The sequence below is a fragment of the Camellia sinensis genome, chromosome 6 (genome assembly GCF_055761805.1).
Source record: "Camellia sinensis isolate YWXY chromosome 6, ASM5576180v1, whole genome shotgun sequence".
NCBI classification, from domain to species: Eukaryota; Viridiplantae; Streptophyta; class Magnoliopsida; order Ericales; family Theaceae; genus Camellia; species Camellia sinensis.
The window spans coordinates 118,873,269-118,889,566 of record NC_138966.1 but is presented as its reverse complement, the minus strand read 5'-3'; the positions used below and the strand labels follow the sequence as shown (position 1 = coordinate 118,889,566).

Genomic DNA, 16,298 nt, shown 5'->3' with positions numbered 1-16,298 from the left:
CGATGCATGATGGCCCAAGAAATCAAGTTGTGCATTTTGGTGTCAAATGAAATGCAAACCAAAACAAACAATAGGCCCAACCTCTATCACAATCAATTCAAGAGGCAAGGTATACATGCAAAATGCAACCTAAGCATGCAAGCTAAGTATGCAATATGAACATGAGGGCAAACATGCACACATGCTAGCATGTAACAACATATCAATGGCAAAACATGCAACAACATGTTAGGCAACTAAAAGAGAGAATGCATGCCAAATGCATTTCAACCTAAGCATGCAACAACATGCCATATAGCTCAAGCAATGCAACAAAATGCAATATAGCTAAGCATGTATCAATAATGCAAGCAATGAGCATGCAAAACACTATGCAACAAAAACATGCAAGCATGAAGCAATGTAACAACATTTGAACAACATGCAAACGGTGGACTTAAACTAATATGGACAAGCCTCAGCCATGTCTAAATAAGTAGCCAAAATGCTATGGAAATGAAGGCAAATTTACATACAAACATGCATGCGAACATGGTCCAACACTTAAGCACAATGAGGGGACTTTTAAGCACACTTAAAAGGAGATGATCATGGACCAATGACAAGCATGGAAAACTCTGAAAATCATGTTAAGGATGGTGCCAAACCAACTAAACAAAGCAATCAAAGCATGCAACCAAGGTCCAAAGCTCAAAGCTATCCTAAGGGATCAAACCATGGCTATGCAAGGCGAGTCCCACAGGGCCAAGGGGACTCAAAATAGTCCCAATGTAGGTCGAGACAAGGCCCAAAACACACTTAGATGGCATCTAAATGGCCTACACATGGAAGCATACATAATGATCCAAACATGGAGCATAAGACATCAACCTTTTAAAGCATCAAAGAAGTATCAAATGCAAGCATACAAGCATACCATATGGACTGAAATGATATGATAAGTGGTGCCAAACCACTGAAATGATGCAAGGAGAGCATGCTAGAGAGGCCAACACTCAAGGCCTATAAAGGGGATTGCATGGTAGCTATACAAAGCAAATCATGGATGACCTAAATAACCAAAGTCAAACCTCAAGCACACTAAAAAATGCATAAAAGCTTCACAAAGCTAAGCCAAAATCATGCTAAAAACAAGGCTCAAAGCACAAAGCATGTTAAGGCAATTTCATGGCATTATAAGACAAGTATGCGAAGCATGCATGGTGTGTCTAAACCAACTAAAAACAGTGCTATATCATGGCAAAATAAGCACAAATACTACTTAAGACATGGCCAACATGAACTCAAGAAAGGTGCTCACACGTGAGGCTAAAATGACAAGTATTAAAGACAACAAGGAGAGGGGATGGCCCTCTCCTTCTTAGGACCTCAAAACACTATCCCCACCTTCAGTGGTGAGGAGGCCAACACAAGGTGGTCCCAAAGCTCACCAAAAGTGCACAAAAATAAGGCCAAACAAGGCCTAAGAAGGGTCACACAACCCCAAACCTCAAAGAGATCTTAAACAACTATCAAAAGAAAGCAAAAACAGAACTTTTACTAGTTATACACTAAGCTTAAAAACAGATGCAAGGATAGCTAAAAGCCTATGCAAAAATGGGGAATAAAGAGGTAAAGTTCTTACCCTAGAAGACCTCTTTCAAGAACAATGCTCCAGCAGCCTCTCCAGGCTTAGATCAACTCAAGAACTCTGAAAATAACTCCTTAGTACCTCAGTAGCTAAAGGAAAGTGTAGCACTAGGTGTTTGTATGCAAAACTATGAACAAAACACCTTAAACACACACAAAATGGAAGGAGGAGGGGATATAGAGATAGAATAAATACACAATCCTCTAAACCTAATCTCAGAGCTCTGGAACTTTTTTTGGAACCCTCCCTTTATAGAGATTCACTCTTGCAAAGCTTACAAAATAAGCTAAGCTAGAGTGAAATCCCTCCATACACGTGTATGGAGGGGGTGCAAAGTGGATGCCAGCTATCGCAACTGGCATAAAATATCTACCAAAAGCAGATGAACAATGATCAGCCAGCCAAAAATGACAAATTGACCAAAACAATGGTCGGCCAACCATAAAGAGTGCCGACCGGCCATAACCAATGGCCAGTAGCAACAAAACAGGGCCGGTGGCCTCAAGCCATGGCCGGTGAGGTGTGGGGATGGCCGACAAGCCATTTCCCACCCTCAGAAGCAAAACAACAAGTGTTTGGTGCAAAACCAAACACAAAACAGGCAAGTCGAGAAGTCTTGAGGCAAGGCGCATGGCCGAGACCTCCGAGAACTCAGGACGAACACAAACATGGATGATCACCGAGTGTTCAAACGGTGACGTCCAAGTCTTGAGGACGGCCAAAAATGGGGTGTCTACACCATGCCTCTGTTTGTGCTCTGTTGTAGCAAAAAGGAGAGTTTGCAGGAAGCAGTGGCCGATCGACCACTTAGTCTGCTGATCAGTTATCAACAATTGGCGGATAGCCTTGAAATTGGTCGATGACCATTATCCTTCGGCCGATGGCCACCCCTCTTGGCCGATGACCTCTCAGCATGTCCATGAGGTGAATCAGAAGTGTTTTGGATACTGGCACAATTTTCAGAAGTCTAAAACAATGCAAACAGAGGCAACATGAGACATGGTAATGGATTTCCGAGCAAGGTGATCGAGCATGCATCTTCGAACTCTTGGAACTGAGCTGAGGCTTTGTAATTTGCACTACAGCAAGTTGGGTCTTGAATGACGAAATTTTTTTGTCTCCAAAGAGCTAATTTCGTCACTATAGATATTTGTGAGGAAATATTTTCGTCACCAATTTCGTCATTGAATGTTTGTCACTAAAAACCACCGTGACGAAAAATAATTTCGTCACCAATGAAATTACTTCAGTGACGAAATTTTTTGTCACCAATAAAATAAGATTTTGTCACCAAAAATTCTTATTTTCGTCACCAAATAATTATTCAGCACCATATTTATAATTTTAGTTGACGAATAAATTTGTCACACATGTTGATCATTGATGAGGAAATAATTTTGTCACAGTAAGATGTAAAAGTGACGAAATTTTTTGTCTCCAAAAGTCAAATGGATGACGAAATATATTTCGTAGCAAGAATTTATGTACGTGACGAAATTTTTAGTCACCAAATAAGAAAATCAATGAAAAATTTCATATATAATCTGCAATAAATTTTCTCAAAAAAAATATTTATTAACGACGAATAATCACTTTGTCATAATAACAAGTTAAAATGACGAACCAAATTCGTCACTAAACTTATTCCATATTTTATATTTCAATTTAAATTATTATTTCACAAATATCTATGCTTATATCCTAAGGGTTTGGTTATGGTGTGCAACTTACACCTTACACCTTATACCTTACACTTACACCTTACACTTACACCTTTTGTAAAAAATTAAACCTTACACTTACACCTTTTTTGAGGTTGCACACCATGTGCAACCCACTTACACCTTACACCTTACACTTACACCTTATACTTATACTTACACCTTACACTTACACTTTTTGTGTAAGTGGCACATGGTGTGCACTTGCACACTTAAGAAAACTCCATATCCTAATAGCCTTTTAAATGTACTAAGAAATCCACTAGCTATTATACACCACTCCACAAAACAATTCACTAAACAATTATATTATAAATCAAAATATATCCATCAAACAACTTTAAGTAATAATTCATTACGCATAACAAAAAAATCATCAAAGCAAATCCCAAAATGAACTAATGTGGAGTCCACAAAAAAAGTCAACACTCAATCTTGATTTGCAACTACAACTAAGCATCACTTTAGTCAAAAAAAAATTCGACACTTGATCTTGATTTGCAAGTATGCTTCCAAATGTCATCAAAAACCAATCTGCAAAAAAAAAAAATAAACAAGAAAAATATTAACATATTATCAAGTACATTGTATAGACTACTAAAAAAAACACTTTTTGCGACCGCCACAAGCCGTCGCAAATAATAAAAATATAGTCACAAAAGACCTTTTGCCACCGTCCATTCGACAGTAAATGGGGGTCGCAAATGTGGGGGTGACAATTACTTTTTAAGATGACAAAGCAACGGTCACAAATTATTCGCAACCGCCTAAACTATTTATGGTGACCGATATTTTGCCGTCGCAAAAAATAAAGAAAAATGCTAACATGTCTTTTGGCGACCATTTTGTTACTGTCGCAAAAAAACAAAAAGCAAAAAAGAAAAAAGAAACATAAAAGCCTAACGTTAAGCATTCTAAAAATAGCAATGACAAGAATTCAAACAGTATAACATTGTTGTTTAATCAGACATTCCATTTAAGTCTCAAAATTGGAGTCATATGTAAAAGTTATTACAACTAAAAAACTAGTAAAAGTTCTTTTATTACATTTTAGACTTTAAAACACATTTGAGACTGCACAATTTCATATTAAAACACAGGATCCATCTTCGTATTAAAAGCCCAAAACTCGAAGAATGTGAAAGTAACAATTTATTGAAGAGAATTTCCCTGTCTTGATTGCCAACATGGTTCTTCGCTCTCAAATTTTGATCTCGAAGTCACTAAACTTGTCCGAGTTCATAAACATAAGGTCATTCTTCTTCGAGTCTAAACAACAGCCCAACAAAGCATATCAGAAAATTACTGAGTCAAAAGAGCATATCAATGCTATGAAAATTATGAGGATCTTTTGAAGTGATTTTCTTTGCACACAAACAGATATTCCAAATCCACTTACAATTACAACTTCCCTAGTATCAAATTCAGTATGGAAAGTAGATGTGAAACAATTGAAGAAAACCAGACTAATAACAAAATATATAAATCCAAAAAATCAATCTCTGAGACACAGACAGCGAGTCCCACATCGGAACAATATGAGAAAGAAGAGGTGTATTTATAAGATGAGAAGTACAAGGTACGACCTTACTTGAACAAGATCTATTCTATAGGATCCGTCTTCATATTAAGAGCCAGAACAAAAACTATTTATTTTTCACCATTTTAGACTTTAAAACACATTTGGGACTGCACAATTTCATATTGAGAAGATTGACTGATATTATGAGCAACTAGATAAATGGAATTAGGCTTGTATTTTATCAAAATAATACTGTATCCAAACTTGCAGTCCACACCCCATCTGTTAGTCAACCAGATTAAGTCAATGACCTATCTAAGTTATGTCATCTTTACAAGAATTCTCACCGACTCATTAGCATTTATGGCAAGAATGGCCACAAAACAATAGAAAAAGACTCACCCTATATCAATTTTTAAATAACTTTTATCTGGTGTCATTAAGTTTTTTTCTACTTCTAAATATGATTGCTTATAAAGATCCACTGTGATACGCCATGCAGGTGTATGAGGATGTTAAGATAGTTGACAGGGGTGAAAACACAGAAAAAGAGATGGAAAATGAAGAACATGGTGTCATGGATCACTCACTAGAATCCAATGGCAGTTCAGATCTTTCAAATCAAATCATTATTGTTATTTTTCATTCCTATATGAAATATGAGATGTACAAAAAAACTCACCATGGAGATATATGTTCTTCAATTCCAAGCTTGCACCTGATCAATACACATTATGATGGGGAATAGATCATAACACAAAGTACCCAATTTCTAGATCTTTCAAAGCTGCATTGAGGAAACAAGCAGCAGCAAGGCAACGACGATCCAAATAATGTCGCTCCAATTTCTAGATCTTTCAAAGTTACATTAAATTAAAATTAAAAAAAATCCAAATAATGTCGCTCCAAATTCCCAGCAAAAATATATATATATATATATATATGAACGAAGCATCTACCAGAACGATCTCAAGTACGCTAAGAATTTCTTATTCCATTAAAATTGAACAAAATTAAATTAAAGTATGAGTAGTATTTGTAACACATTAGTGTAGAAAACACAGAATCATACTTAAATCACCAATGGATCAAACTCCATTAAGCACAGAAAATTAATAATTTCAATTTCAATAATAGATATGCATAAATTGCTGCAAAATACAAACAATATATAGAGACAGAGGAAAAAAAAAAACACATGCCAGAGATTAATCAAAGGAAATACCTAAAAATGTTGATTTTGTGTTGCCCTAGAGAGATCATTTTGGACAATCCAAGGGGCGATCTGAGTGACAATGAATGAAAAATAGAGATTTCAAAAGAACCATAAAGAGAGAGCAAGAGATTGACAAACAAAGAGAGAAAGCAAGATTGAGAGAGACAAAGAGAGATAGAGAATGAGATTGAGAGGTTGAGAGAGTTCATACCGCCATTTCCTTGTTTAAGCTCAAAAGTGAGATGTAGATTACCTTTTTCTTTTTTACTTTTCTGCTAAGGCGACTGTTCCTGTGTCCTGTGGACCAGTTTGGATATGAATCTGGACCACTCGAAGTCTCACACAGATCATGTCCTGCCAAATGCTGGTTCAAATCGAAGTTTTTTAACTCTTCGAAATCAACGAATTTCAAATTCTAGGGCTGAAAATCAAATTCATCGCTTGAGATTTGCACACAACTAACTCAGGTTTATGAGATATTTATCAAATCTCAAAACACTTCACAGATAATAAATTCATTGCCTAGAGTTGGAAACTAACTTGCTCAATATGTCCTTGAGAAAAATAGAACATGCGCTCGCCTTCACAAGGCACTGTCACGAGCGGACCAGCACAAGCGCGCCATAGCTCCGTGTAAAGCGTTGTTTTAGGATCCACTGCACCAACAAGAAAAGAAAGAAAAAAAAAACTCAAAATCAGAGCCAGAGATCATTGTAAACTCATTGGAAAAGCACCGGAATTACCGAGAGAGTTGAATCAATGAAGATGTGTCAAGCATAAAATTAAAGTTGGAATGTTTTATAATTCTAACGTCTCCGAGACCCATCATGCTAGCAATGATTTAACTGCAATCATAAAGCTATAATCTTTCAAAGTTTTGCTTTTATTTTCAATTGAAAAGTTGTAACATGAAGGTTTGAACTCATTCAGCTAAGCAAATGATACAGCCACAAAATGAAAACAACTCAAGGAACTACTTCTCTACCAGAATTCTGCAAATGATGAGACTGAGAATTTTGTTTAATTCCAAAATTTATGGCAAGTAAAACTAGGTGACAGGAATATCTTTAAATGAGACTGTAGAAAAATGATACATAATATCAAAATCACATGAATGAACATCACAGATAATAAGACAAAATATAAAAACCACAGATCATGCTTTTAACTGTTATGCTAAGCAATAATTTAGTACATTTTATAGTATAACTTGAAAAACCATGCAGTAATATGCAGCCATGCAGCATAGCAAATAGCATAAGGCCACAGCAGTAAGGAATAGATAGAGCAGCAGCTGGCAGGAAAGCATATAGCAGCAGCATACAACAAAAGGAGTAGAAAAATACCTCCAGACACAGCCCACCGGGATAGGCTTCAAAAACAGACCAGATGTAATAATCATCCACTCAATACAACATCCAAAATTAGATATGCATAAAGGTAAGCTGGGTACAAAATTAGCATAAATTAAAAACACCAACTTTCCTTTTTGAGGACCACTCAAAGAACTGCTGCATTTTTGCAACCTGGCTCTCTTCATGTCCTCCAAGCCCACATCAAACAGCCCAGCCTTCAGCTTTACTTCATGTGATACTTCAGCATATCCTGTGATCACCAACAATAATAGAAAATACCACCCATAAGTAACTGGGTACAAATCTGCAACAAAACTCTCTTTATGTGATCTCGCAATCTCAAAACCCACATAGGCACACAAGCTCAAGAGTATAGGATATGCTCTGTCCACATGTCTGTAATGCTAACATCGCCATCTGGTAAAAGCCAATAATCTGCATCGCTCTGCAAAGACCAGAAAAATATATACATATACATATATCAAAATCATGATGTTCTCTCTCTATTTTGATTTGCTAACCCAAGGTAAGCAAATTTGCAGACCGTCCATGGACTTGGACCACCACTGATAGGAAAACTCTGGCTGCTGGTTTTTGGTAAAGCCGCAAGGCAATAACTATTCTCTAAATAGCATTGGTTATAGTTGCTCTTGGCAGATGGTATGAAGCTATTCTAAGAGTGTTATGAGTTTTAAGTTTGACTTGCCATTGGCAATTTGGGAGCTTCTATTTGCACAATACCCTTTTTCTCAATTCACACCAATTTCATAGTCATATATCAACTACCAAACAAAAATTAATTGTTTGGATATCAACATCCGAACAAAAATTAATCGTTCAGATATCAACAACCGAACTGGGTTTTTGTTTGGTTGATATCCAAGCAATTTATTTTTGTTTGATAAATAATATGATATCTGAACAAAAAAAAAGGTGTGAACTGAGAAGTGTGGTGTGCAAATATAAGCTTCTTGGCAATTTGTACCTCATAACCAAAACAACTAATAATTGGTTAAATTCAAGGATTCACATCAACTTCTGGGACAATCTTCATGATCCCACTCACAAAGTCTTGTGAGGCATTTATATCAGAGCATAGTCTATGATCTTCTTGACCCTGCATTTCAGTGTCATTTCTGCTCTCTTCAGTTACCATTGGTGCAGCTGAATTTCCATCAAACCCTGATGTCAAAGGAATACTTGGGGATGCCTCATCACCATTGATCTCCTCAAACTTCTCCTCAAATTGACTGAAACAAATTACAAATCTAAGTGCATCTATGTACATAAATACACAAGTAAGAACAATCATGGTTATAAGAATCTTACGATTCACAATTTGATACAAGTTTCAGCTGAAAAGATTCTATTTGTTCTGTTGAATCTTAAATGAAGTGAATCGTACGGTTCAATTGAGATTCAGTATGATTCGTATAGTTCAATTTAGTTTTGGGGCTCTTGGTTCACAGGTTATGGAAGCATTTGATTTGTTTTTGTCCATCATCCTTCTGGATTAGGCTTATGGAAAATTCATAGTCTACCTCTATTTGTTTTGTCTAGCAGTGTTTGTTTCTAGATTGGGGTGTACCGTATGCACCTCATAACTAAGAAAGAAAATGACATAACTTTATACTTTCAGAGTCATAACTATAAAAAAAAAAGAGGCTATAACCAAACAACACATGACGCATAACCAAAGATCTCATGAATCATAACTAAAATAAGGTCATAACTAAATAAGAAAATTGGTCATAACTAAAGAAGAAAATGACATAACTTAGGGGTGCATATGGTAGGAGGTGTGTATAGTAGAATTTCCCTAAAAGGATACCTGAGCACCAAAATAAACAAGCTCTGCCAGGTCCTCAAATGTTAGATATGGCACAGGTTCTGCGAGTGCATATATGTTAGGATCACACATCAAAACACCATCAACATCCTTCCACACCAGTAATGGATTGAAAAACATGTTCTTATTTGTCTAGAAACTTGTATGGAAGTCGTGAAATTACAAATTATAGAACCTGAATTAAATTTTCATACAACTAGAACTCAAAAGAATACACTGTTTCACACTATTCCATAGTATGTTATCTACAATGTTATCCCATATCCATGTATACATATCCAGATATATGAACAACTTTTGACATAAATGTATTTAGGGTAAGCATTGACCTGAATTTCTCGCAACCCCAGAGCTTTACCAATGGTTGTGGTTGTCAAATCACTACCACCCCTACTCAAGGAGAAAAGAAATGTTCCTACACCAAAAATAAATTAATTAATTAAAATCTTTTATAGGTGAGGCAGTATTAAAATATAAAAAAAAAATTTAAAAAATCTATTATAGGTTCAGTTGCACAACATTGATATACGACACTCCCTTCCCTTTACAATATCTCATTTGAATTCTTAAAAACTTTTATGCTCTATTACAAATAGAATAGTCATTTTATAAGAGGTTAATATACCATAAGTTTTTCAACAGCATTGGGTTGATGGTTTGATGGGTTGATGGGTTATCTCTCGGAAATATCTTCAAACACTTGACATGCAGAATTCTTGTTTGTTTCCTGTCACAAACAAGAGGGGAAATCCTAACAAAATAAAAAGATTAGACAAATGTTTCAATCCAATAAAAAGTGAAATGATTGAATCTACATACCATATGGAGAATTACTACAAACAAATCATATACCACAGTAAATAAATAAACATTTAAGGTGCAAAACCCTTTGTAGTTGTAGGAAATATGCAGGAAAATGAAAGCCATTACATTGAAGTTCAATGAAGTAAATAAATAAACATTTAAGGTGCAAAACTACAAAGAAGAAGACATGAACTTCATAGATATTATAGGTTGCATTACATAATGAAAAAATTGGAAAAAGAAAAACATAAAATTGATTTAGACAAGGCTAGAGAACACTTGTATATTTCAAACCCATTTCAAAACTTGAATCCCATTTAGACTATTGAAACTCATATTAAAAAAAAAAGACAAATCTTAGAGTTTCTGGATTCACATCCATAAGCATGGTGTGTGCTAGATTTTTCTTTCTTTTTTCTTTTTAAATAAGAAAAAAAGGAGAAACAGGGGGGAAAGCTCACTACCTAAGAATTTTATATATATAAAAAAAAAATCAAAACCCCCAACCCAAAAATCATTGAATCAAATGCCCTAATTCAAAACCCCCCACCAGAAATCGTTGAATTGAAATCCAAATAGTTTAATCAAATGCCCTAATTTAAGAAGGGAAGGGTTTAAGAAAAAAAAAGAAACAAACTCTAGGTTTAGAACTGTACCAAAATTGCAGGTCCTTCCCAAGCCAATGAGTTTCGAAGGGTTGTAGGAGAAATGAAAAGCACCGTCTATGGCGAAGAGGGTGGGTCTCTATTGGGGAAGAGGATCCAAATTCAGGGAAGAGGAGGAGATGCAAAGGTTGTGCCCATGAGTTGTTTATCATTCTCTGAGAGAGAGAGAGAGAGAGAGAGAGAGAGAGAGAGAGAGAGAGCGCGAATCACAAAAGAGAGAAGAAGAAAAGAAATTTAATTGAATTTTTTGAATTTAATTTTTTACAATATATATTCATCACACTTATTTAGAAGTTGTGAATTTTTTTTATATAATCACATTTAGAAGGTGAGATTAAAATATATATATAATCACATTTAATTGAAAAGTGACATAAAAAATAAATATTATCACACTCAATTAAATTAAGTGTAATTAAAATATCAATTTAATTTTTTTTTATCACACTTCTAATAAAAGTGAGATATTTTTATTTGTCAAAGTGTGATCTTTAACTGTTTTTGTAGTAGTACCTATTTTGAGAGAGAGAGATGATAAACAGAAAAGGGATAAAAAAAAATTAATACCCTTTTTTTTGGTCATTGTCCCTCAATACATCAAAATTTTCTCACCAAAATTGGTGATAACATTATTTTCTCACCAAAACATCTCAAAACTATAAAAAATTATTGGTGACGAAAACATATTTCTCGCAAATAATTTTATAATTAGTGACAAATTTTATAATTGGTGAAAAAATAAATCATCACCAAAAGTTTCAAAATTTTGGTGCCATAAAAAAAATTAGTGGGAAAAATTTAGGTGACGAAACGTAATTTTTTTCTCACCTAAAAGTAAGTATTTATTGATGGAAATAAATTTTGTCACCTATTATTTTTATTTTTCTATTATACGTGACAAAATTTGTAATTCCTTATCGATTATTCTTGTTTAGTAACGAAATTTGTTTTCTTCACTAATTTTCGTCATCATACCAAAACAGAGAATAAGAGAAAGAGACACCAGAAAAAGAGCAAAGAGAAATCACGTACCAAATCACCGAGTGAAGAAGATATGGCGGTTACCGATAAGGCTACTAGTGGCAGTGGCAGCGGCAGTGGCAATCGGCAAGGCTAATAGAGGCAACGACGATGGCGATCGGCGTGGTGGAGGAACAAGAGGTAAGACAAATTAATACCCTATTTTAAGAGTGTGTGTGTGTGTGTGTGTGAGAGAGAGAGAGAGAGAGAGAGAGAGAGAGAGAGATAGATGATAAACAAAAATGGGGTAAAAAAATTAATACCCTTTTTTTTTAATTGCAGCTCAATATATCAAAAATTTCCCACCAAAATTGGTGACAATATTATTTCCTCACCAAAAGCAATCAAAAATATTAAAATGTTTTGGTGACGAAAATATATTCCTCACAAATAATTTTATAATTAGTGACAAATTTTTTTCTCACCAAAAGTCACAAAATTTTGGCGCCACCCAAAAAAATTAGCGGGAAAATTTTTAGTGACAAAACTTAATTTTTCCTCACTTAAAATGAAGTATTTATTGACGAAAATAAATTTCGTCACCTATCATTTTTATTTTTTTATTATATGTGACAAAATTTATAAATTCCTCACGAATTATTTTTATTTAGTGACGAAATTTATTTTCTTCACTAGTTTTCGTCACCATAGGTTACTTTTGTTGTAGTGTTGTAATTAGCTTTACTTTTTAGTTAGCTTTTCGATTTGTAATTAAATTAGCTAATTTGTTAAATAGTTAACGTGTTGTAATAATTAGCTTCGTGTTATGTAACGCCCTCAAAATAATAACATTAAACCCATCAATATAAACATACGTTTATATACAAAAGATCCACATTTCCTCAATTCATCAGAGTACTTCATTACAAAAGTATTACACGTTAACAACAAAAGTAAATGCCCTACGGGCTTACAACTTTCCAAGTTAACACTTGGTTATGAAAGAGAGTATTGACTCGGTTACACATTAAGCCCTTGGCTCGAATTTTACATCTAATACATCAAAAGGAAAATAAGGCAATAAAAGTATGTTTGCCCCTAGCCTCCCAAGCTATGTCCTCTGAGGTGGCATGCTACCTGTACCTGAAAATGATGTTCCCATATAGGCTGAGCCACAACCCAGCAGAGATATACTAAACCAACTATGAACAATGATTAAAAGATTAGCAACTGATAGATGGTCGATGCTTACACTTCCATTTACATCTTATCCCAATTCCATGACAACCAAGCCTACGTTACAATTCACTTTTCATTTCTTGTTCAACTTTGGGTTTGAAAACAGGGCTCAGTACTCTGGCCAAAACATTTTGATGAGATTATAGTTCATCACTAGAACATTTTCAAAATTCACTGTGGATACACATTTTGGTGTTGTATCAATAACACATAAACTACTTCCATACTTCACAAACGATGATGATATACATTTTAGTGCTATATCAAATCAAACAAACCTTTCAATAAATAAGCATATGAGCTATATCACTACTACAACAGATAAGCATAAGAGCTATATCAATACTACAACAGATAAGCATATGAGCTATATCAACATTCTAATAGATAAGCATATTACACATCAACAGATAAACATATTAGCTGTATCCACACTTCACTAGACAAGCATATGAGTTGTATCTACACTTCACAAAGATAAGCATATGAGCTGTATCTTCACTTCTCTAGACAAGCATATGAGCTGTATCTACAGAGTTCATCCCCCATCTCCTCCCAATCCTATCCGGTTTAGAGGTACATCCCCCATCTTTCCCTAAACCGCGGAGTACATCCCCCATCTCCTCCTCTATACGCAATGCATATAAACACAAAGGTTCTATACACAATCAACCAATACATAAAATTAATGTATTCTACCAATCATCTACACATAATGCATATAAACACATTGGTTATATACACAATCACTCAATACATAAAGTTAATGTATTCTATCAACCGTCATACTCTATGACACATTCGATTGATTAGTTTTAGTTTGCCTAATCATCATGCATTGTCTACAACAATCAATACTACCCTCCACCGGTAGCCCAAGGCAATTATTTCTAAATAGGAAATAAATGCACAAATGGATAAGATATCAACATTCCAATTAGGTGAGCAACAAATGATTTGTCTACACTCTTTAATCCCATACATTCCCAATTTTAACATTCTCAATTCAATTCCTCGCTTTCTTCAATTAATTATATGCATTAATTAATTAAACCAATTAGGGCAAATTACCATAATTTACAAAACAACCCTAAGGTTCCATTTCTATCAATGTCCCAACATTAATCTCATTTCTCTATGCCTATCATGCATATAGGTTTATATATTTAAAACCCCAACTTTTGTAAAATTACATAAAGGCCCAAACTTTCTCAAAAATTACCCAACAACCACCAACATAACAAAATGCTAAAATTTAAAGACAAAGCTCATAAGATGGAGTAGGTTATCCCTACCTCGAATAATGGGGCTCAACGAAGGAGACGAAGAAACGAAAATGCTCCAAATCCCGAAATTTTCAGATTAGAAGATAGCCCTCGACGATCAACACAACTTTTGTAAAGGCCCAAGGTGAGAAAATAATTCCTACTAGATCAATCCTAAGAGAGAAGTTAGGATTTTAGTGAGAGGAGCTCTCAAAATACCTTTTTGGAAAAGTAAGAGAGAGAAAAGATGTTGAAAAGTGAACAAAAAGGTCGGATCTCGGCTATATATAAAAGTCGCCCCGCTCGAGCGTCGAACTCCCTACTCGATCGTCCAATCCCCCGCTCGAGCGGCGGATGCACGCTCCCAGAACTTTTACAGACATGATGCCCGCTCGAGCGTCAAACTCCCCACTCGAGCGTCAGACACATACTCCCGCTCGAGCGTCCAATCCCCTGCTCGAGCGTATACCACTACAGACGAAATACTGGATGGGTGATTTCCCCGCTCGAGCGCCAACACCCCCGCTCGAGCGGACAAGCAACAACAGAGTCCCGCTCGAGCGTCAAAATCGCCGCTCGAGCGGAAAGATCAAAAACTAGGCAAAGACTTCACGTTTTAAAATGCAACCAACTTATTCCTAACTTGCCCAACACAAATCCAAGCTCGAACACAAAGAGAAAGGGATAGAAAGAGGATAAGACAACAGCACCCTTACGAAATCGAATCCGGATTACAGTTAAGCACGAAAAGGAAAACCGGGATCGCTATAACCTCCCCCCCTTAAAGAATTTCGTCCCCGAAATTAAGGGTACACCAAAACACAAGACCAATTGATCACAGAGCATTCAACAACCGAGCCCCAAGGAAAGAAATTACTTTCACAACAAACCTCGGACTCACTCTTACCAAGGAAGATACTAACCAAGGGAACACATTCTAAACGACCACACCTTAGGTACGCAAGCCTCAACAAATCAAATCTCCCCCGAAACAATTCACCAACAACCGACTAGCACCCCAAGCTAAGTCACTACTCAACAACACGACCAAAGCAAATCTTTAGAGTAGATAATAAGAAAACATTTTCTTGTTCAAGAGGCATTTCTCAAAGATGTTTAAATTTTCAACATTAACGTTCCGGAATAAATCTTGCATTTTCCATTCGAAAACTCAAAAGCTTTGTAAACATTTTTCACCAATCCGGTGTTACCCAAAATGCAGAGTTATCCACAGTTTATTTGCCAAAAAGATTAATCTAGAATTCTTTAAAATCTTCGAATTTAAATCAACTTTTCAACAACGCCCTCAGATGGCCCAAACACTGGGAAAATTTTGTTTTCCATTTCTTTCCAAAACAGCACTATCCACAACCATCACTCACACAGTGATGCCACAACCGACACAGAATATAACATTTCTATAATGATGGTTAATAGAAATAACAACAGTACTAACAACACATAAGGCATAAGAAAATCATGGTTTTGCAATTTTCATCCCGTCTCCCTTTAATACACAAATGATACACATTATAGTGCTGTATCGATATCAAACCAAACATCATACATACATAATGTATAAAAAGCCAATCATTCACAAGGATCAATCAATACATATATTAGATGTATTATTCCAACCGTCAGATTCAACGACAAAACATGTTCGATTAGTTTCAGTTTTCCCTAATCAACATACAAAGTTTACAACAAACGAGACTAAACTCAAGGTGACTAATGCCAACCCAAAGCCCGATACCGACAAGCTGACTAATCAACTCAATAAACTCTACACTCAGTAATCCACACACTGATGTGCCACTCTAGCCACTGACCCCAACCACGAAATTCTCTACACAAACCACAAATTTTGGAATCTCACCGGATCTCTTAAAATTGAACCGCATCAACACCACGTCTAAGGGAATCACCATCCCCCACCATGGCTATCTAGCAAGCCTGCTCACTTCCTTGACCAAAGACCGACATGGTCACCCTCAATCACAACAACCCAAACACGAAGGACCACTTTGACCAACGCTATACTCATTACTTTAGAACACGAACTGCTCTTC

The 16,298-nt window shown here is 35.6% G+C and overlaps 1 long non-coding RNA gene across 3 annotated transcripts; it reads right to left on the bottom strand.

Moving 5' to 3' along the window:
* Positions 1-3,684: 3,684 nt before the first annotated feature.
* LOC114297868 (uncharacterized) lies at positions 3,685-10,950 on the bottom strand. 3 transcript variants are annotated; one of them, XR_014332886.1, is made up of 8 exons: positions 10,754-10,950; positions 9,919-10,044; positions 9,623-9,708; positions 9,276-9,334; positions 8,430-8,694; positions 6,630-7,694; positions 6,099-6,453; positions 3,685-5,660 (listed from the first exon to the last, which is right to left on the bottom strand). It is a non-coding gene; the product is annotated as an uncharacterized LOC114297868 (long non-coding RNA). The 3 variants fall into 3 exon arrangements; XR_014332885.1 differs by lacking the exon at positions 9,276-9,334 and having other exon boundaries at positions 3,685-4,620; positions 5,556-5,660; XR_014332884.1 differs by lacking the exon at positions 9,276-9,334.
* Positions 10,951-16,298: the final 5,348 nt, after the last annotated feature.